The sequence below is a fragment of the Rhincodon typus genome, chromosome 9 (assembly GCF_021869965.1).
Source record: "Rhincodon typus isolate 14 chromosome 9, sRhiTyp1.1, whole genome shotgun sequence".
NCBI classification, from domain to species: domain Eukaryota; kingdom Metazoa; phylum Chordata; class Chondrichthyes; order Orectolobiformes; family Rhincodontidae; genus Rhincodon; species Rhincodon typus.
The window spans coordinates 54744063-54768674 of NC_063340.1; positions in this window are offsets into that span (position 1 = coordinate 54744063).

The following is a 24612-nucleotide window of genomic DNA, read 5'->3' on the forward strand; positions in this document are numbered from 1 at the left end:
GTTGGTCTTGGAGTGGGTTAATTTTCAGTGCACTCCAGGGCGCGGCGCTGTTTGTTCTCACACTCGCTGCTCTCGATAAGCAGGTGCCCTCGACCGAAAAGCAAAATAAAAGCGGCCCAAACAAAAAAAAGGGATCCTTGTTTCTTCCCAGTGATGGTGAGTTGATGCCATCGACACATTGAAAGCGGTTCTCAATCTTCCTGCGTCTTTCCGTTCGCCCCCCGTCTTCATAATAGAAAGGAGATCTTGGAAACTTTCATTCTGAGCTGCAGAAACTTAACATGCAATTCCCCAGCTATGTGAGTTGACGCGATTTTAATCCACCCTTCATGCCTTTGAAGTTTGACTTTCTGTAGCTTTTTCCAAATGGTGTCTATTTCAAATTTATAACAGGGTTAAATCCTATTTTTAAAGTTGTAATATCTCAAAAATTCAATAAAATCCCTGCAGTCCTACAGGACCATTGGGCTACCCTCTCCCATTACAGAGTGGTAACTGGTGATTGGGTGAACCCAAATGTCAGCACACCTCAGGGCAGAGGTTGACAAGGTGAGCCCTTCACAGCAACTTCAGCCACTGAACCCATGCTGTTGGTGTCACTCTACAGAGTCAAGCCAACTGAGCCCAATCACTCTTGTTGCTGAACATCAACAATCTCACAAACCGTTGCCAAGTCTCAGCACTTGTCATCTCACTGACTGTACTCATCTTACCTTCACCTCAATCTGAATGCTCCCAAGCCAGTTTCTGTCCATCCTTTAGCATCATTACAATCGTAATCAAAGTCTCATATTTCAGTAATAGTGACTACAGTGTTAATCTTCCTACAGCCCAGGTGGGTTATATCGATAATCAGGACATTATTGTCCTCTAAGACTTTACTGCCATTGTTCAGCACAATAGCACTGTTATTATTTAAAACACACAACTTATTTGATTTTGTTCAGAACATCCCTTGCGGACCTTTCTCTTCCATCACCTTTGAGTGTAGGAGTTGGGAAATCATGTTGAGATTGTACAGGACAATAGTGAGGTCTCTTCTGGAGTGCTGCCACCAGTTCTGATCGTCCTGTTGTGGGAAAGATATTATTGAGCTAGAGAGGGTTCAGAGAGATTTTCCATATTGTTGCTGGGTATGGAACGTTTCAGTTATAAAGAAAAGCTGGATAGGCTGGTAATTTTTTCATGGAGCATAGGAGGTTGAGAGGTGACCTTATAGAGGTTTATAAAATCATGAGGGGTATAGATAGGGTTAATGGTAGGTGTATTTTCACCAGTTTGGGGGAATTTCAAGAGTAGGGGGCATATCTTTAAGGTGAGAGGAGAGAGATTTAAAAAAGATGAGGGGCAACTTTTTTACATAGAGGATGGTTCACATTTGGAATGAACTTCCTGAGGAAGTGGTGGATGTGGGCACAGTTACAACGTTAAAAAGATACTTAGATAAGTACATGAATGGGAAAGGTTTGGAGGGATATGGGCCAGGAGCAGGCAGGTGGGACGAGTTTAATTTGGAATTATGTTCAGCATGGTCTGGTTTGACTGAAGAATCTGTTTCATGCTGTATGACTCTTTGAACTTGGGATTACCCCAAGGATTGATCCACAGCTCTTCCTAATCTAGATTCTGTCCTTTGGCAACAACACTGATCAGTAAGGTATGCTTTTACAGCTCTACCTCCCTATGGCCAAATTTGATGCCTTCCCTTCCTGTTGTGGTCTGACTGCCTTCCAACCATTCAGTCTTGAAGGAACTTTGGCTTTTCTGCAGCCAAGTATGGGGAAGACTGGACTCATCATTTTCACCTTATTCCACAAACTCCAATGCTCACCACTGAAATCCTGTCTCTATCTGACCTCTGGCACTGCCTGAACATTAAAATGTGCAGCTTCCTGGAAGTTCCAGGAACTCCTGGACTGAGCCTCTGACTCCATATCATCTCTGTCACAAAGCCTACTTCAATCTATTTAATGTCACCCAAATCCAGCTTATATGCAGATTAAACCCATATCCATAGAAACCGAAAGAATTGTGGGTGCTGTAAGTCAGAAACAAACGTAAATTGCTGGAAAAACTCAGCAGGTCTGACAGCATCTGTGGAGAGAAATCAGAGTTAACATTTTAGGCTGAGTGAGAAGGGATCTGAGGAAGGGTACTCAACCCGAAACATTAATTTAGATTTCTCTCCACAAATGCTGCCAAACCAATATCTATGTTTAACTTCATCTGCGCTTAATTACTTCAATGTACTGCTGGAAAGCATTCCAGGCTAGTTCTATAATTATTAGTTCATCCAAAACTTTGCAGTGCTATACCAAGTCTTTTCTGCTCAACGCTCCTATCGTCAACAGACAACACTGAATCATGGTACACAAGTGCTTCAAGTTTAATATGTTAATCTTGGTATTGAAAATCTCATCTCTTCACACCTTTGTAGCATTTAGCAGCACCATAACTCACTCTGAATCCTCATTCACCTTTTTGGGATGTATTTTGGCAAGTGTTTTGGGATGTCTTTCCCTGTAACAGATCCCATATATATCTAGGTCATCGCTATAGTTATGATTAAATGAATTCTCCTCATAGAAAAAAAAAATCAGTTCAGTTGGGAATGCTAGTTTACAGTTTAACTACTACACAGAAAGTATGGAAATATCATTAAATTTGAAGTTATATTAACAAAATCTATTTAAGGTTTGGTTGAAAATGGGTTTGTTTGACTGAAAACTGACAATAATAAACCGTCTTCCCTGCAGGTGTGCTCCAAGCTATTGTAATCCTTCCATTCAGGCTGAGATTGTGCAGGTCGTTAACATCATAACGAGCCCTGGACCAAATGGCACCGATATGGAACATTGAACTTCTGATGGCAGAGATTATTTCAAACCTTTTACAGAATAAAAAGGATAAAGTACCCCAGGGAATAAGGAAGGGATCCTTTATTGTTTTAAAAGGTAGCATGTATCAGGAGTTTATTTTAGCAGAAAGCATCTGAAATGACACCTTTCTTTAAATAAGGTTTCTGTTCTTGATTACAAAACTCCATTTCACACAACAATTATTGCAGAACTCCTTCTCCCTGATATTTAAATTAAAAAACATATTGTTAATTTGATGTGGTAAAATCAAAGGGAAATAATTTTAATGAATTCTGACATCAGTGTTTCAGTAAGTCAATCGTTCAATTATTCAGCACGTAGGCAATTTAATCCAGTTAAAGCACCAGGCAGGCATGAAACAAGTGTTTGACTCTGCAGGGGTAAACAAATTGGCCTGGATTTGTTTCTCTTTGGGACAGAGTTTCAGAAGGGTGTTACACTGATTGACTTTTCAGTTTATGATGCAGTGCCGATATATTTCCAATGTCAGGGCTATTAGAGATGCAAGATGGGATTCCTGTCACCAAGCAATCTAGCCACTACAGTGACGAAGCCTCAGCAGCCCTCTCTGCTCACTACCACAGCATCTGAAGACCCAAAGAATGATTTAAAGGGTTTGGTTTGATTTGCTTTATTGTAGTCACATGTACCTAAGTACAGTGAAAAGTTATGTTTCGTGAGCAGTACAGACAGATAAAAGCAAACAAGGACAAACAGATCATAGGATGCTTAGACAGAGCAAGGCATACAAAGTTATGGCTGCACAGAAGGTGCGTAAATCAAGATCAACATTTTTGGAGTTAAGTCCATTCAGCAGTCTAATAATAGCAGGGAAGAAGCTGTTCTTGAACCTGTTGGTATGTGTGTTCAAGCTCTTGATGGAAGAAATTGGAGGAGAGTAGGTCAGAGTCAAAGCTTCCATGCAAAGCATGGATCAAAGCCCAAGCCTTCAGCTCATACATTTTTGGTTCCCTTTAGAGTGAAGGGAGGCTACAACATGCCCTCTCCCTCCATTTGTTGCTTATCAGAACATCCCAATGCCTTCCACATCAAGGTCCCAGGAGGCAATAATAGAGTCATACCTTCAGCCCACCATGTCTGTGCCAACCAACAATCTATACTAATCACATTTACCCAAATTTGGTCCATACCGTTCTATGCCCTGGCATTTTAAGTATTTATCTAGGTGCTTCTTAAATGTTGCAAGAGTATCTGCCTCCACCACCCTCTTAGGCAGCATGATCTATATATCTACCACCCTCTGAGTGAAAATATTCTTTCTCGTATCGCCTGTAAACCATTTGCTCCTCACCTTAAACCTTTATCCTCTGCTCGTAGACACAGCTGCCATGGGGAAGAGATTCTTACGATCCACTCTGTCTATACCTCTCATAATTTTGTATACCTCAATCAGATCCCTCCCCTCAGCCTCCTCTGCTCTAACAAAAACAAGTATCCAGCCTATCCAGTCTCTCCTCATAACTGAACTTTTCATCCCGGACAACATCCTGGTGAATCTCCTCTGAACCCTCTCCAGTGAGACATGTCCTTCCGATAGTGTGGTGACCAGAACTGCACACAGTTTTCCATTTGTTGCCTAACCAATATTTTATAAAGTTGTAACAAGATTTCGTTGCTGCTATGTTCTATACGCCGACTAATGAAGCCATCATCCCACATGCCTTCTTCATAATCTTGTCTCCCTGTACTGATCTACAGACTTATATACCAAAGTGCCTTTGTACCTCAGTAGTCCCTGGATCTGCCATTCATTGTGCATGCCCTTCCCTTATTTGACCTCCCAATAAGCATCATCTCACTCTTATTGGGATTAAATTCCGTCTGCCATTGGACTGCCCAATTTATCAGCTGATCAATATCAGACTGCAGTCTGAGACCATCCTCCTCGCTATCAACAACATCACCAAATTTCATGTCATCTGCAAACTTACCAATTATACTTTCTACATTCACATCAAGCCATTAACGTACATAACAAACAGCAAGGGTCCCAACACTGATTCCTGTGGTACACCACTGCTCACAGGCTTTCAATTACAAAACCAACCCAGTTGAAGGATTATTGCTAAAGGACCCAGGATTAAAAGTGATTTTTTTTTGTCTATGCTTGCAAGTATATTAGACTTAGCAAAATTTGTGATCAAAGCAGAATAATAGTTGAAGTAATAGTATTAAATTTCCATTTAATGTTTTGTGGCTCCCTTAGATCCTGAGCCTTTGGTTTGAAAAGTTATTCCAAATGACAGTTTATAAATGTCCTAACTAATGCACAGCACTAATAATTCGCTTTCGAAACCAAGAATTGATTTGCTTATGTAGTTGACAAAAGCTGGCCTTACGGTCATAGGAGTGGGTACAGAATTAACTTCTCCTCCAAACCTGCTCCTGTCTCTAACAAGAATCCATTGTTGAATAAATTCAATAGTGAGAAATGGTGTAGGATCAGAAGATGTAGAATCCATATAGGAGGAGGAGGTAAAAAATAAAAAGGGGAAGAAGACACTGGTAGGACTAGTCTGTAGTCCTCGAAAAGTAGTTATACATGGGCCAGAGAATGAATCAAAAATAATGAGACCATGTGAATAAGGCAGTACATTAATCATGGATGACTTCCATCTTCATGTAGATTGGGATATTCAAATTAGCAGAGGTAGCCCTGCGCAAGAATCCATAAAGTGTATTCAAGGAAATTTCCTAGAACATTATGTTGTGGATCCAACCAGGGGTCAGGCTATTTTGAATCTGGTGATAGATAGTGAGTAAGGTTTAATAAATTATCTCAGAGTAAAAGATCCCTGAGGAAACAGTGACCATAACATTCAGTTTAAGTGGGAGGAACTCGGTTGAAAACAGCTGTGCTAAGATTAAATAAGGGTAATTACAAAGGAATGAGGGTGGAACTTGCTGAAGTGGACTGTAAAATAGGTTTCGCAGCAAAGATTGTTGAGTAAGGCCATAGTTTATGCTCACAGCAAATGTATATCCCCTATGAGGAAGGAGGATTCTAGGAAGGGGATAAGCCAACCATGCTTAACCAGGGAAGTTAAGGATTGCATCAAATTGAAAAAAAAGCATACAATGTGCAAAGGTAAGCCAGTGGCTTGGGAAAATTTTTAAAAACCAACAAAAGATGACCAAAAAAAATGTGGGAGAAGACAAAATTGAGGGTAAACTTGCAAATAAAATCTAGATACATAGCAACAGCTTCTTTAAATATATAGAAAGGAAGAGAGGGAGGCTACACTGAACATAGGCCCCTTATAGAATGAGTAATTAATAGTGGGGAACCAGGAAATGGCAAAGAAGTTGAAAAACAACTTTGAAGAATATTGTGTTCAGTTCTGGTCTCCATGCTGTAGTAAAGACCTAAGTAAACCTGAAAGGGTGCAGAAAAGATTTACAAGAATGTTACTGGGTTGGAGAGTTTGAGCAAGGGGAGAGGCTGAATAGACTGGGGCTATTTTCCTTGAAGCGTCAGATGCTGAGGGGTGACCTTATAGAGGTTTATAAAATCATGAGGGACATGGAATAGGCTGAATAGCCAAGGTCTCTTTTTCCCAGGGTCAGGGAGTCCAAAACTAAAGGGGATAAGTTTAAAGTTAGAGGGGGAAGATTTCAAAGGGACTTAAGGGGCAACCAGCTGTCAGAGGAAATGGTGGAGGCTGGTACAATTACAACATTTAAAAGGAATCCGGAAGGGTATATAAATACGAAGGATTTGGAAGGATATGTGCCAAATGCTTACAAATAGGACTAAATTAATTTAGGATATCTGGTCAGCATGGGCAAGTTGGACTGAAGGGCCTGTTTCCATGTTGTACAACTCTATGACTCTATGACTCAGTCTTCACAGTGCAAGACACTAATAGCATTCCAAAATTACTAAATAATCCAGGGGGAAAAAACAGTACAGGAAATAAGTGCAACAACTATCAATGGAGAAAAAGTGCAAGGGAAACTAATGGGGCTAAAGACCAATCGGTCACCCGGACCAGATGGGATGTACCCTAAGACATTAATAGGAATAGATACAAAGATAGTCATCTTCCAAAAATGTTAGATTCTGGAAAAGTCCCAGAGGATTGGAAACTGTCAATATAACACTGTTAGTTTTAAAAGAAAGGAGACAAAAAAAGGTAACTATATGGACAAGGTGTAGAGCTGGACACCTTGTTATCTCAGATTCTCCAGCATCGGCAGTTCCTACTATCTCTGTAACTATATGGACAGTTAGCTTAATTTCAGTTGTTGGAACAGCGTTTGAATCTATTAAAAAGAATGTAATAGCACAGCATTTAAAGTACATAATATGGTCAAGGAGAGTCAGCATGATTTCACAAATCATGCCTCATAAGTTTACTAGAATTCTTTGAATTCTTTCAAGCAAGATAGATAAAAGGGAAGCAGTAAATGTAATATTTTTGGATTTTCAGAAGGTGTGTGATAAGGTACCACATATTAGGCTACTTCATAAGATAAGTGACCGTGGCTTTGGAGATAGTGCACTAACATGAATAGAGGATTGATTAACTAAAAGACGACAAAACGTTTGGATAAAGGGGGCATGTTCAGGATGGCAACCTGTAATGAGTAGAGTTCTACAGAGATCAGTACTGAGACCACAATTATTTACAACATGTGTTAATGACCTGGATGAGTAAAGTTGCCAGATTTGCAGATGACACAAAGGTAGATTTGATGGTAAATAGTGGAGATGACACAAAAGGTCTGAAAAGGGGTTTAGTTACGTTAAGTGAACAAAATGAACAAAGAAAATTACAGTACAGGAACAGGCCCTTTGGCCCTCCAGGCCTGCAAGTGATTAGGTAAAATTTTGGCAGATGGAATATAATGTGGGAAAATGTGAGGTTATGCACTTTGGTGGATAGAATAGAGGAACAGAATATTAGTTAAATGTAGAAAGACTGCAGAAAGCTGCAGAGCAGAGGGATTTCAGAGTCCATATGCATGAATCACAACAAACACATTGAATTAGACCCTGTGTCCAAATCACGGAGAAAAAGAACCAGAAGTGGTACCAAACACTCCAACAAACTGAAACATATAAATAACAAGTGGAACAGAACACCAACACTTCACCAGAGGCATACTGGCGATATAACCTAGCAGGGTGATGAAATGTTTGCAACCAAACACACTGACCTGGCAATCATGTCCACAACCTCATCTGAGCTACAAATCTTCTTGAAAACTTTAATCATGAGAAGCTAGCATTCAAGTTCACTGGGTAATAGGGAAGGTAAATGGAATGTTCATTTCAATTTCAAAGAGAATGGAGTATAAAAGTCAGGAGTTTTGCTAAAACTATATAAGGCACTAATCAGACCATAGGTAGAATACTGTGAATAGCTTTGGGCCCTTATCTAAGGAAAGGTGTAGTGACATTGGAGGCAGTCCAGAGAACATTCACTAGGCTGGTACTAGGTGTGGAAGGACTGTTTTATGAGAAGAGGTTGACTGGATTGGGCCTTTATTCATTCAAGTTTAGAAGAATGAGAGGCCACCTTTTTGAAAAGCACAAGATTCTTCAAGGAGATAGTAGGAACTGCCGATTCTGGAGAATCTGAAGAAGGGTCTCGACCCGAAACGTCAGCTTTCCTGCTCCTCTGATGCTGCTTGGCCTGCTGTGTTCATCCAGCTCTACACCTCGTTATCTCAGATTCTTCAAGGACTTGACATGGTAGATGATGAGAGATTGTTTCCCCTTCTGGAAGAGTCTCGGACCAGAGGGCATAATTTAAGAGTAAGTAGTCACCCATTTAAGACAGAAATGAGGAGGAATGTCTTCTTTCAAAGGGTAGTGGATCTGTGGATTTTTTTTTACGACAGAGAATTGTAGAGGCAGGGTGATTAATTATATTCCAGGCTGAGGTAAACAAATTTTTAATCAGTAAGAAAATGATGAGTTATGGGGAAATGACGTGAAAGTGATTGTTATCAGATCAGCATGCTCTCATTGATTGGCACTGCGGATCTATGCGCTGAATAGCTTATGTTTACTCCTACATCTTATGTTCTTATATGGTTAATGTAAAACAGACTGTGATGTAACTAATGAAATAACTAGACATAAATAGAACCCTCAGAGAGAAGAATCTGATATGGAGGCTGTAGCTGTATTTTAAGATGTAGTCATGTATATAATATGAATGAAAAGTTGAAATTACTTTACCATTACCTTGGTCCCAATCATTGGTAAAAAAGATTGGGAAGGACAACCAACCCAGTTGAGCAATATTGGGATAGGATAAACCCACCCCTCAATTAAAGAGAGACCAACCAAGGTGCAAGCCTCCACCCATGGTCAACCCATCCCAAACCACCCATTACCCAGAACTCAGCTGAACTGCAGCATTTGAAGAAAACTCTTGCCAGTAAGCCATCAAGTGAACATTTGCAAAAAGAAACAGATTACCAAACTTGTTTATTTTTAAAGACTATTTGATTAAGTCCATTAATGAGTCACAGAGATGCTTTCTCACGCCACTACCAGACAATCTGCAAATTCAAGCATTTTCAAACTAAAATGTAAATAATCACACAAGTTAAAATACGAATTGTTACAAGATAATTATGAATCAGGGAAGAAAGCAGAGAAGAGTGGTAAAAGATTTTTTGCAAATTATGGGGAAGTATAAGGGGCATATCCTAAGGAGCCAGTTTTGGGACCATGGTTCCTTTTGATGTATATCCAATTCACATTTTCAGAACGGTTTCAAAGCTCTAAAAAGGGTGCAGAGGAAATGTATTGATGAAGAACTTCAATTATGTGGAGAGAACAGGGAATCTCAGGTTATTCTCCTTAGAGCAGAAAGAGTTAAGAGAAGAGTTAACAGAGTTGTTCAAAATATTGAAGTGTTTTGAGAGAGTAACTAGGGAGATATTCAAGTAGTATTCAGTGGTAACAAAAGACATAGATTTAAGGTAATTGGCAAAAGACCCAGATTTGAGATTGTTGTCATAGTGGAGGATAGGTGGAGATGAGGCAGTGGCAAGGGGATCAATTAAACTGAAACTTTTTCCCATTTACCATTTAAATGGTCACGGTTTTGCAATAATTGCAAAGTAGACTCCTATCATGTCACATATAAAACTCCAGGAGCATTTTAACTCACTCATGAGAAGGACATACATCATAATCTACAAGGCTATGCCAAGAGTTGGGAAGTGAGATGAGGCTAGATAGCTCTCTTTCAGCTGAATCATACAGAATAAGCAAGATGACTTCCTTCTGCATTGTAAATTTCTCTGATTCTATGAAGCTTGAGAAAAATTTTACGGTTACGTTGTCTCGCAGTCAATTCACCTGTGTAAAAATATGTTGCATCAATATGTACTCTATGGTTTGACATGGGATAGAACAAGAATTGTGGTTGACAAAGTTGACACTTGTAGATTTCTGCAGCTAAAGCGATTGATAATTATATTGTATGAACCTTTTGCACCAGCGTTGACACATCGCTTCTGTGTGGGCTGTTGTGATTTCTCATGAGCCAAAAGCAGGGCACAATGTATTTCTCACTTAATTCAATGTGAATACCTACTTGATTGGTAAGATTAGTAAGCAGGCCATATGCTTCAAAGAATCCAGTAACTTTGAATGGCCTCTAAGGCACTGCAGAGCAATGCAAACACCTAAGCCGCTAATTTAGCAAGCCAAAATGTTGCTGAATAACAGGCTGCATTGCTTTATGTGCCTCATTGTTTCAATGGTCTGCTGGGCTTTGATAGGGATTTAAATTAATCCCTAGAGCCAGTTGTTTGGTTGAATAAATCAGCATTTAGAGCTGGTCATGGATCGAGAACTCATCTGCTGACCGAAAACATTCAATATTCAACAGGGTGTGGATCATTTATGGTCATTATAGGCCGATCAAATTAAAATGAAAGAGTTTGTTACACTAATATATAGTAGATTGATTAAACGATTGCACTCATATATCCACAGAGAAATGTATAAACGTTGCAATAGAGGTGGCATGGTGGCTCGATTCCACCCTTAGGTGATTATGTGCAGTTTGCACGTTCTCCCTGTGTCTGTGTGGGCTTCATCTGGGTGCACCAGTTTCGTCCTACAGTCCAAAGATGTGCAGGTTAGGTGGATTGGCTGTGCTAAATTTCCTATAGTGTGAAGGCATGGATTAGCCTTGGGAAATACAGGGTCTGGGCAGGATGCTGTTCAGAGGGTCAGTGTGTGGACTCAATGGGCCAAATGACCTGCTTTAAAAAAAATGCTATTCAACCCAACCCATCCATGTTGGCATCTGAGCAAATCATTTTCATCACACTTACCCATTCATGTGGGTACAGTCTGCTGCAACACAGTAATAATGTTATGTGGCCAATAGTTTCTTTGTACTTCTGAGTAGATAAATTACCTTGTCATTCTTCTGAAACAGTGCATCTGTCACATCAGATTATTGCTCCCTATACCTTTATAGAACCCATTAATCGCTCCTGCAATTGGAGCTACTTATTGAGGATCCCTCTGAAAAATGATTCACGTACTACAATAATCCGCCTTGGTTAAATAGAGTTGCACTTTGTTGAAGTTGTCTCAAATAAGCAGAGGAGGACTTCTGCCTACATTTTAACTTCCATATTAGGAAACTTCAAACACAAAACCTGACTCTCAAAGGTGCAGTGTTGTCAGCCTAGAATTGGAAAAAGAAAACTAGAATGGTATCAGATCCATCAGTCTAGTATGGTGTAGTTTGATTTGAGCAATATGCTTCATGAAAAGAAAACCACTAGAAGGTTTCTGCTCATTAGATGCTATAATACAGCGATCAAACCACAGATCTTAGTGTGGGATCATTGCATACAAGATTACCCTCCAGTAGCAGTATCTTTTAAAGGGCTGATGATTCCTTTAGAACTGTTTGGCTGTTGAGGGGACAGGGAATGGGATGGAATTTAATGAAATTGGTGATGAGGGTGTATATTTAATAAGGTAGAAAGATGGTAGTTGGGAATCCTGGCCAAATTAAGTCTGCTGTGTGTAATGCCATCTGTATTACTGAAGTCTATGAGATTTTAAGGACTTGTGTGGGGGTCTACTGTGTGTGAGTGTAGCCTGGTCTAGCGTGAAACATCTTGTAGACTAAACAAGATATTTATACTAAATAAAAACCAAAAGAACTGCGGATGCTGTAAATCAGGAGCAAAAACAAAGTTGCTGGAAAAGCTCAGCAGGTCTGGCAGCATCTGTGAACGAGAAAACAGAGTTAACGTTTCAGGTCTGGTGACCCTTCCTCAGAACCCTATCCTCAGAAGATATTTATTCTGTTCTGCAACTAGTTACAGATTATAAGAATAAACTGCATGTTACTCCAAAGATTTTTTGAAGGACCTAATCTTAAATCTATCTCCCACAAGCTCCCACCATACTTTTCCACCAGGTTCTCATGACATAATCACAGTGGGTTGGACTTATTGGCTTAATCGAATATTAACCCATCTCCACCCACCAGTGATTTTTCTGGCAACTATAATTGTTATACATGTTATCATATTTTACTACCCAATATATACTATATATGTTTATATACTTCCATTTCCCACAATTCAGTCATTTGACAAATTTGGATGGTCTTGGGTTTCAGTGTTCTCTATAATGTTTTCTGTTTGGAATTGGTAGAATGGTAGCTTAATGGGTAGAACATAGTCACCTTGGACTGTCTTCCTTGAAGGCTGAGGATCTCTTCTGATATAGAGCATTGTTATTTTCAATGTTTCTTTCATGGAGGTTTGAATTCTATTTGAACTGTGCCTTCTCACTAATTACAGTTTCGAACTGTGATGTGAATTTATCACACACAGAACGCAACGAAGTGTCAAATGATTGGAAAACAGCTAATGTGGTACCATTGTTCAAGAAGGGTGGTAGGGATAAATCAGGGAATGAGAGGTTAGTAAATAACAGTTAAGTTAATAACTGTCATCCATAGTTTGGAAACATTTGGAAAAAAATATGAATGCCAGAAAATATCTCCATTTGAAAAAAAACAAAGATGAATCAAGAAAGTAGGCATAGCTTTGTCAGGGGACGATCATGTCTAACACATTAAATTGATTTTTTTGAGGAGGTGACTAGGTGTGTGGATGAGGGTGGTGTAGTGATCTGGTCTACATGGACTTCAGTAAAGCTTTTTACAAGGTGTCACATGAGAGACTGGTCAAAGAAGTGAGAGCCCTTGTGAACCAGGTCAATTTGGCATGTTGGATCTGTGATTGGCTTAGTGGCAAGAGGCAGACGGTTCAGGTTGAAGATTGTTTTTGTGACTGGAAGCCTGTGACCAGGTTTTGGATCACTCGTTGATTGCAGTGTACATTAACGATTGTGGAGATCATGCTGTCAGCAAGCACTGCCTCTGAGCATTGTGCCATTATAGAGACCATTCAGCCTTTCACTGGCAAGCAGCCCTCAGCTGGTAGCAATGTTAACCCCTAGGAAGGCTCGCCACTGTCCAGTTAAGTGCCTGAATAGCATTTAATATGGTGGACCTTCCCTAAAACAGGCGACACGAGGTTCTCATCAGCTCTCCGGTTAGACTGTTTTCAGCTCCGTAAAATACTGCCTGTCCATCAAAACTGAAATTAAGTGTTGAAGCAATTTTATGAGCTTGAAAAGTTGTCAAGGTGCAAATTGTTTACAGATTCTTTAATTTTACAGTATTTCTATATAAAGAATCCTAGCAATATCTCATTGTAGGTTTGGTGCAGTGTCAGACTAGGCTTATTACTTTGGAAATGTTCATATATTTTCTAAATGGATAAGTATACTCATGTTGGATCATATAAATATATATAAGTTACAGTATTAAAATAAATACCAGCACATAAAAGGTACAAAATGGAAATAGGCTATTCAGCCCAATAAGTTTGTGTTTAAACTCCATACGAACAATCAGTCTTATTGTGTTTAACTACCCAGTTCCAATATCTCTTTTAATTCTTCTTCCTTCATTGACCCATTCAATCATAATCTTAAATATTGACATTGCTTCTGCCTCAGCACAAACTCTTAAGTGAGTTCCACAGACTCTCAATTTTCTGTATGAAAAATTACATAGAATTTACAAAATAGAAACAGATTGTTTGGCCCAGCAGATCTGAGTTGGTTTATACAGTCCTCATGTAGGTTCTCTTGGATTCTGTGTTAGATTTATTAATGATTGTTGTTTATTTATAATCACAAGCATTGGACAACGGCGCAAGTGGAAAGATCATCTCTACTGCTGTTATATCTAGCCACATCATAATTTGAAATCCATATCAGATCACATTTCTTCTCTACTCTTTAATAGGACAGCTTTCTTGTTTTCTGGTCTGTTTGTATGTCGGCTCCCTCAAGCCTAAAGTGATCTAATATTGATTAGCATATCTGCCTTTCTGGTCTAATTAGAAGAGTCTTGTTGAGTAAACAGTATGATGTTTATTACATTATTGCAACTGTTTACAGATTACTTGAAGTTGAGCTACATTACCACAGAGACTGTTAAGACTGTCTTCTACAAACTCTGACTTTACATTCTAAGGCCCCATGACAATGAAGTATGAAACATTTCAGACCCTTTCAGACATGTATGCTGCATTTCCACCCAAGTCATTTTTCACACAAAATTATTATATTTTTATGTATTTGTTTATTTATTTTAATAAACCACTAACCCAACACCCCTCACCTCTTTGATCTCGAGAGGTTTCACTAATCTTCCCAAAATGTATTCTCCTTTGTGGGCTTGGAATTGTGATATTTTATTGAGTGAAAGGTAGTTGACTTGGATTGTCTTGTTGACTGTTTGAGGTCTGTAGTTATGTCTTGAATTATGGTGTCTTTAACCCCTTGTATCTCTTTCACAGGGGATTCTGATGATTTTTCCTTTATTAATGTTGGTGTGATCCCTGCTATCACAGGCAATTTTCTCTTTACAGTATCTTGGATTTTTGCTTATTGATTTATTCTTCTTGGTGGTATCTCTGTGGATTTGTGTGAATCACCCCCTTAATGAGTCAATAGCATTTGGTTCTCATTCCACCTGTAGGTTTGTGATGAAGTAGGTAGACTTATTACTTCAAATTTGTGAATATTTTAAGAGTTGTCCTTGTCACACAGTGACTGAATTACTCGTGAAACCAGAGTGTTCAGTTCTTTAATTCTATTACCTGGCAATTCATGCTTGCCTGATGTGGTACCCTTTATTATTGTTGTGAATTCTTCTTTGGAAGATGGGGAGGTTGGATATTTTGATTGACCTTGCTCCTTCCCAACCATCTCAGCCCCCCATGGCACACTTGAATTTGGAGTTGACAGTTGTTGATGTTGGTTGACAATCTGACTCAAGCCAATTTTGTTAGCAGTGGAAAATATTTGAGCCCAAACCACCATAGTTACAGCTTTCCATTTTAATTATGGTATGAAACCATTTCTTTTAATCCAATATAACCTATCTTGGGGGATTCTGCTTTAAGTTCTTCCATGAGCTTACAGAGCCCAGCAAAATTTTCTATTGGCTTTTCCTTGACCTTTTGTTGTTTAACCTCTCCACAACCTTTTGAATGAAACTGAGGTCAATACATGCTCTTCTCCTCAGGAAAGAAAATCCTGGGTTATGAAATATGTAAAGGTTTTCTAGAATTTGGTGTCCCCAATGTTGGAGAGTTGTTTTAACCTACCATTAATGTTAAATGTGAAGCACCCCGGATTTTGTAGCTGGACTTCTGCTAGCTGTAAGCAGTGTTTTTGTCAACCAAGGCTCAATATCTGACCGTACTGTGACACTTGCTCCCAAGTTTAACGTGGAATTCAAGGGAAGCTCATTGATGCAAATGTAAGCTTGTCAAAATGTTTGATCCCAATCACAAATTTCCCCTAGGAAAACCTTCAGTTCATCTTCTCCTGGAAACTGTTCCACTTCATTTAACTCTTTGTGGTGATGGTTCTTTGTATTTTTCTTTTCTATGCCTGTGCCCTGCTTCAACTCATTTTCTGTAAGTGACCTACCTTCTTAAAATAAAAACTTTCAGTGTTAATAGCTGGACACTGTCCATGTCTGTAAGGTTTTTTTGCTACACAGTAATTGGCAAAACTTTTAGTGTCTGGTGTCTTTCCTCACCATTGCTTTGTCTAATAATAATATATTGTTGTTCTGTATCTTAAAAATTGAATAAATTCTTCTATGTCAAGTTTTATCTTCTCTTCTTAGGATTGATCTGTTTTGCTTCTAAATCTCTGCTTCACTCACCACTCAACATGTTTTCTCTAGCATTAGGACATTTTTGGACTATAAAAAGGCTGACAATAATGCCTACAACCATCCAGTCTCTCATAATTTCTCATTTCAAATCAGCACAATTGTAATTCTCAACTAGACTGCAAAGGTCATTAATTAAGTCATCTATGGACTCCCTGGAATGTTGCACTCATTCATTAAATCTCTCCCTTTGAAGAGTTTTATCAGTTCTGAGGTTTAAATCATTGCCAAAGGAATTCAGTATTACTTTGAACTTGTCTGATGTTTCTGTTATCCCTTGGTGAGCAACAACATTATCTGCTATACTCCCAATTATGTTGACAAGAGTGTTTACTTGTTCAGCTTCTGACTGTTTTCAGTTTTGAAGCTTTTATTTACCTCAAGAATTGAATTCTCCAAGATGTCCAATTTTGATTTCCATTTGGTGCCTCTCTGAAAGTAAGTCTTCCTGCTGATAATTTTTATTTCTGATTTCATGGCATTCAAATGTGATTAGGTATTGTGTCTTTAATGATTTTTATTTTGCAGTAATCTCCCACACTTCATTGTTGTCCCGTATGGCTTTTCCTTTCTTCACCGCTGTTTGTGGGTTTTCCTGCCCATTGTGACTGTAATGGAGGTTTATCCATGCTTCTTGGCTGTAATAGAGGTTTTCTGCTCTTAAGAGCTGTAATGGAATTTTTATTGCACTTTGGAGTCTTACTAGGATTTCTCCAACCTTCTTTGTCTCCCAAAATGTGTGAGACCAGAATCATGTGCTTCTTTTAATTTCCGTCCACTTTGCTTATCTTAGTTAGTGATTTCCCCAGCTCTCTTCTCCCATAATCAATGAGTTTTCTGTTATGGCCCTCTTAATTTTATGCTTCCAGACCTGCCGCGTGACATTTTGCATACGATGGCATTGATGCCTAATTGGAGTTGCAACTTTCTTTTTTAATTACTGCCCTTTCAGCCTGCGTCACTGCACAAGGTTTCCCTTTTCAGGCAAGAGATTATTGGTTTTGACTCATGCAATCCTCGATGTCTGTTCAGCTCAACTTGGACTCACAACCGCTTCCACAGACTACCACCTTGCGATATAACCCATAAATTTGCCTTCAAGCTGCAGATTGTTTATGTTCCTGCACATTTTCTGTCAGGTCTGAAATGCTTTCTGTGTCAATCTCTGAAGATTTCTTCTGAGTGTTGCATGGAGTGTGTGGGTTCGCTGTCATCAGCAGTGAGTAGTGGCTGCTTCTCTTGAAATCTTCTGGGTCACCAACATGTTTTTTCCCCTGTGTTTTTCTTTTTGCAAAGCCCTAAATTCTAAATTCTCTTAGCTGGCATCATTTAGAAATAGTGCTGCTCACCACTGCTGACTCTGTTGTCCCCAACATTGTCACCATGTGTGAACGTTGCTTAAACCTAAAGTGTGCTAGTACGGATTAGGATAACCATCTTTCTGTTCTATCTAGAAGAATCTTGTCAAGTAAACTGTTTATTGCATTACTGCAACAATTTAAAGGTTACTTGAATATGACCTACATTACTCATAATAGGAACATGTTAAGCTGTGGTCTGTCACTTACAAGCTCTTTCTTTACCCTCTGACCAAATCCACATGACATCATTACGGTGATTAGTACTTACTGCACTCTATCAGACCTTTTCAGACCTATATATACAGCATGTTTTAATCCTAACATTTTATCTTCTACCTAGGGCCTGTTATTTTTTTACAAATCGACTGCTGAAAAGTTATGCTCTTATCCATCTTGTCTCGTCTTTTCATGGTTTTAAGCATTCTGCCAAATCACCCTGCAACCTGTGTTTGACTGAATGAAAGCTACATTTTAAAATCATTACTTTCACATTCGTGGTTCCTTGTATGAGGCAACATCCTGGGGAATGTGTGTTGTGTCCTTTCTAACATTTCAATATCCTTCCTAAGGATGGACCACAATCCGATACACAGTACGCAAACTAAGGACTCATTAAGGTTTTGTACAGATCCATAATTAGCTCTTGGTTCTTATAGTCTACAGATTTTGTGATAAAATGTAGAATTGTGTTGTGTTTTATAATCAAAGGAACTTGTGGGACTTAACTTGTGAAATTATACCATTGAAACACTTTGTTGTTGCCTAGAACTGATCCTAGTTTCATTCAAATTGTAACATTATTTCCTATCAAAATGTGTCACTTCAATGGCCACTTTTGAGCTAATTTCCCCTTTTATCAATAACTCCTTTGGGCTTGGAATTTCCTCTGGGCTATTCCTGCTCCTCACTGGAAACCAGGTTATTGGATTAACGAAGACTAAAGCAGCCCACTTATTGTTCTTTTTCAATCTCACATTTATCTTACTGCCAGATGCCAAAAGTGCTACTTTTTAAAATTCTGGTCACATTATATGACATGAATGCGGCCCAAATAATTTTTGTAACTTGCCAGATGGAGCTTCCATTGTTGGTGCTTCATTCAGTTGATGCAGTTGGGATGGAATTGACTCTCTGAGATAAGTAATAATGTTATTATTATTGTGTGGTCAGAGAGATTAGTATTGCTCCCCGGTTCTCACAAAGAATCGTTTGGCTGTGAATACATTGGGCCACCCCCTTACGAAGCCCCTGCAATGTCTTTGCTTGCCACTAGGTGGGTCATCTCTTATGTGCTCTGTTGAAAACCCCTAACCTGGCAATCGTAATTTAGATAGCTGCTGGACTGTTCCTATTCTGTGGGTTCAGGCATCAAATAGGTTGGCATTAAAATAAACTGACTCTTTTCCATAGCTCCCAAGCAATTCTGCCAGTCAAACATCCAGGAGGGCCTCTATAATGTAGATAAATGTTTGGTGGGAACTCCATGAATATATGTTGGTGTGCTTTCTGCTGAGGTTTTGATGAAGAAGCAATGAAAGATCAAAAGATACCTGAGGAAATTCATTTGTTAATAGTTTAAATGGTTATACCTTTCACTTTGCGATCAGCTGCAAATTTTGCCATTGTCCCTCTCGGCCTACCTCTAAACTGTTCAGCAGTCTACAATTTTGTCATGACAATGTATTTACCTTGCAAGCCAAATGGTGTGATGTGCAGCAGGTATCAAACACCCTGCATGTAGGTCCTGTGGCAATACTGAAAATTTGATTTATTTTTTATTTATAATATCCTGACTTGATTTTCATGAATATAAAGTAGGAGCCCAGACATCCCAAAGTTACAACCCATCTGACAGTTATGTTTTCTACCCAATTTGTCATTGTGCCTACATAATCCAAAATTTGAACACCTGTCCTAATGTCTCCTATTGTGGCTTAGTGTCAGATGTAACCTGATATCCATTCCTGTGAAGTATCTTGAAATGTTTTTTTATTGTTAGTGGTACTTTACAAATGCAAGTTATTGTTCTAACATCCTCCTCTCAACTATCTGCCTCCCAGCTTTGAGATTATCAGTAAAATTAGACATGTGATTCTATATTCCTTCACATTAGTCTGTGTTACATATGCTGAAAAGCTAATACCCAGTACAGATCCCTGTGCTACACTACGCCATATCCTGTCAATCAAATTACATTTTCTTCATACTTTCTCCCTGTCTCCTATCTCCAAACCCAATTGTTTCAAGCCTACTTCAAACTCCATGTGCCTTTCCTTTCATTGATAACTTCTTGCACAGAACCTTTTTTTAAATAACTTTGGGAAATCCATATAAGTAACATCTACTGAACTCTCCTATCTGCCAAGTTAGTTGCATCTTAAGGAATTCCCCTCAATTACACAGACATGACATCCTGCCCAAATCCATGCTGCTAGGCCATACGCTAGCCCATATTTGATGAAATGCTCTCTTTCTAATGACAAGTGGTGGCCCAATGCTTGTTTTAGGACCCCTCAAGGAACAGGTGTCCGTGGGAGTAAAACAGGTACTGAGCCTACACCTTGCCATCAATGGGAAGTAATAGGATTTTTAAAAAGAGTCAAGTGAAGCCAATAGGAGCAGGGGTGTTCCATAGCTCAAACTCTGCTGATTGTTGGTAATGGCCACCATCAACCCTGTCCTACTGCGCTCCATCACCTAGAAGTCAAGTCAGTACAACAAGGTCAAGACAAGCAGCTCAAAATTTATTAATGCAGGAGTACTAAGAATCTGCAGAGGTGAAAATGTAGGTAATGGCAGCTGACCAGATTATTTCAGTGAAGCCTTTAAGGCCAACCTCAGGTCAGCTTTGGACCACCATCTGTATGGTTACTTTGTCATCTTCACATTCAAAACATACAGCAACAAATTTCTCTCATCAACAACTATAACTTGCAGTCACCCAGCACCTTTAATGGGGAACATGTTTTAAAGTGCTTCGTAGACATAAAACCAATATGGGCACTGAAACATAGGAAATAAGCAAAAGCTTGGCCATGGACATTCATTTAAGAATGACCTTAAAAGAGAGGTGGTGGAGTTGGAGAATTGGAGAAACAGAGAGAATTAAGGGGTTAATTTGAGTTGGTGATCTGTGTTGCCATAATTGGGTTGGTGGAATTGCTGGCAGAATTCTTTTTCACTCTTAAAATGTGAGCATTGTTGGCAAAGCTCACATTTATTATCCATCCCTAATGCAGGACCCAGAAAGGCCCTCAGGAATGAGAGTCAGAATCAGAATCACACGAGAGCTGAGCCCTTCAGAGGATTCTTTCATTTAATGATATTTAAATTAGAGGCATTGTCCAACTGTCAGCAAGGCTAGGCATGGTAAGCTGTTTTATTATAATTAGTGCAGTATAAGTTATAAACAGAGTTTTGGATTAGCAAATGTTTATAAAGGGTAGGGGTTAAGGTGCTGGCCAGGAAAGACTGGAAGAACATGATCTGGATGTGACAAAGGCATAAATAAGGTTCTTATTCTAATAACAGTAACCATTTCATATGGTACTGAATGCCTGAAGTATTGGTCAGAAGGTCCCAATCATTTTCCGAATACCTATATCACTCCTCTTCTCTCTCTCCCATTCCTCCTTTGTAAACATGTCATGATTCCAGATTTCATTGGTACTACCCCTAAAACCTAGGACAAGGACAATGGGTGCATGGAAATGCTGCCCCTTCCAAGTTTCTTCCCAAATCACATGCCACCCTGACTAGTACATGTAAATTACAGTACATTCAGATCATAAAGTTAAATACTGGAGCTCTCTACCTAACAGCACTATGGGAGCATGTTCAACACATAGCAATGATTCAAGAAAAACACCCAGCATCACCTTCTCAAGGAAATAATGATGAGAAATAATTGTCAGCCTTGCAGTGATACTCACATCCCAAGAAACAATGAATCTAAAGTTATTTTTTTCAGGGTTTTGGTGAGCAAATGCAATGAATACCAAGCAGGCCCAATATTTAACCATATGTATTGTTAGTGGTAATGTCCCTACCTGGATCAGGAGGCCCAGGTTCAAGTCCCACCTGCCCCAGAGGTGTGTAATAACGTCTGTGAACAGGTTGACTCGAAAAATGGGTACAATTGGTTAGCTCAGTTGATAAGATGGTTAGTGTGTCTATGCTACCAAATAATACCAACATGACAGGTCCAATTCGTGTCTCTGAGAGTGGAGGGTATTGGCAAACCATCACTAATAAAAACTGTTCTAGATGAAGCATCAGCAGGCAATGGGATCAAGGACCTACCTTTGGCCTATACGATGGGTTCCCAGTATCTGATGCAGAGCAGCTCTATGAATTATGAACATTGCTTCATTAAATTCATTTTTATATATCCTCCCAGACCAATTATGCCTACTGTCTTAAATCTGGTCAGTCAGGCTAGGATGCAGTCCAGGTACAATAGCTACCCTCAGGTACCTCACTTGAGTGACTATTTTCCATGTTAACAATCATCTGTGTTCTGTCCTAACTCTCAGTAGGTATGATGTCAGCCATGGCTTAGTTGTTAACAATGTTGTGGGTTTACATCTCACTTGAGATTAAAGTATGAAAATCTAGGCTGTGATACTTCAATGCAGGGCTTAAGGAGAGTTGTGCTAAACTGAGATTCTGTCTGCAATTTTCAATGACCACAAAAGATTCCCAGGCAAAATTTTGAAAATAATCAAGTGAGCTATCACCAGTGCTCTCTCCAATATTATCTTGTAATCAACATCAGTAAAATAAAATTAAATAAAGTAAAATAAAATTTCATTTTCTGAAGAAGGGTCTAGGCCCGAAACGTCAGCCTTCCTGCTCCTCTGATGCTGCTTGGCCTGCTGTGTTCATTCAGCTGTACACCTTGTTATCTCAGTAAAATAAAAGATTGTTTAGTCGTTATCGCATTGCTATTTTTGTGCACATTTTGGCTGTTGTATTTCTTGTATTACAAAAGGGACCACAAGTGAAAAGTATGTCATTGGTTGTAAAGTCCTGAGGGTGTGTAAGGAGCACAGTTTCTCTTTAAAACAATTCTTTGCTGTGTTTCTATTCACATTTGCAATGATCATTCCTTTCCGTACTCATGTTTGTTATGTGTAACTTGAGATGTGACTGTTCAAAGTAAAGTTTTGTTCTTCTGCTATGATATTGTGCTTTGTCCATCAAGTAGCAATAAATCATTCTGTAATTTTCAGTTTTGTGCTGCTACATGAGATACTGCTTTTTTTTAAACATACTTATTAAACTTCTTTCCAAAATCAATGGATTCTAAATCATAGGCTGACAATATTTGCCCATTCCAACATTAATACGGCATCCATTAACTAATTGGTGATGAGCTTTGCTAGTGGCTGCAGAGAAATTCTATCCTTCAGACTGCTCTATATTTTCATTTGTTGAAAGCTGTTTCTATGAAGAAAAAGAAGAAAGCTGTAAGGACTGAACAAAGTTGCCTACATAAAATGCTCAAAGTAGTTCTTTACCTTTGCCATGCAAAATGCACATTCCCTATTTCTTTACCATTTGTCTTTATAAATACTAAATGCTTGAAAAAAAGGTTTTACAGTGTTTCTAAGCGTCACTGCTAGTTAATCTCTTGTGTTTTGAAGTGATGGCACGAGTATCGTTTGGTTAAGCCTGTTTCTGTATCCATTCTGTTTCCATATCACTGTTTTTGTTCAGGTAATGGTCCTCAAGTCAACAGTTTAAGTCTCTGGAGAATAACCAGCAGCAGCAGCTGCAAACATTATGTACAAATAAAATAGAGGCAAGGATTAGAGTGCAATAGTTGTCACTGCTGAGCAGAAGCTTTAAACAATAGTTATGTCTAAAGAAAAGTCTGCTCATTTAAAGATTCAACCTTATTCAATAATCAATGCAAGTAGATGTCAAAACCAGTAAAATCTGTGCAAGATAAACATTCTACATTCTAATTATTTATGCTTTTTTTTTGTAGAAACACTTCTGAATGTGGGGCAGATCATAGTCTGGATTGCCTCAAGTGGCAATGACATACTAGGTAAAATAAACCAGTGTGCTACATTCAATCTTCCAAGCATTGTTGCTCAGCAAACATTTCAGTGATAGTGAACCATGCTCGGTTCATGAAATGAGTATCCTCCCTGTTAGTTCATTTTTACACATTGTTTTCTTAAATAAATAAACCTCACTAAGTGGCACCATCCTCTATCCCTATAAAAACCTCTAGCAGCAAAATCAGTGAGATAAATTCTCCATTCTCAGATTTTGGCCTCATGTGCATCCTCCCTCCCGTACCAGTCCACAATTAGTGGCCATATACTTAGCTGATGTTTGGATATCCACTTCTTAGACAAGTTGAGACTCTAATTAAACCCTCCTCATCAACCAAGTTTTTGGTTATATTACCCAATACTTCCTCCTTTGTCTCAGCATTCATTTAATTTCATTTCACTTAATTCTGTTATATGAAGTGGACTGCATAACTGATGTGTGAGTAGGAAAGAGTTAAGTCATAGTGACCTTGAAACAGTCACATGAAATTTGAAAATATAATAGGATAATGAAAAATCAGAGATGAGGATGATTGACTGCAAACCAGCAAAGTTCAGTGAGATAAAAAGATAACTGTCCCAAACTAACTAGGCTAAAAGAAATAGAAATAGGTTGACAGACCAACAGTGAGAAATATTTACATATGAAATAGTGACAATGTAATATAGATGGTTGCTATGTGCTGCAAAAGGGGGAGAGCAGAGCAAAAGATAGATTTCTATGGGTAACTAAAATAAGCCTGAAGCATCACTCAAAAGGTAGAAGATAAAACTCAATGGGTGGAATTATCCACTCTCTTGAATGGCCTTGGCAACAACAAGACAGTTGGGAAAATTTGGTGAAAATGACAAAATTGGAATCTTGACATCAAGGAACAAAATTCAGATTTTTCCTATAAAGTTCAAATGGTGAGGTCAGAATCTCACTAATAAGCAACCACTACCTTATTTCTATGCATTTGCATTTTATTAGCTCAATTTGCCTCCCTTCTATGCAGCTGCT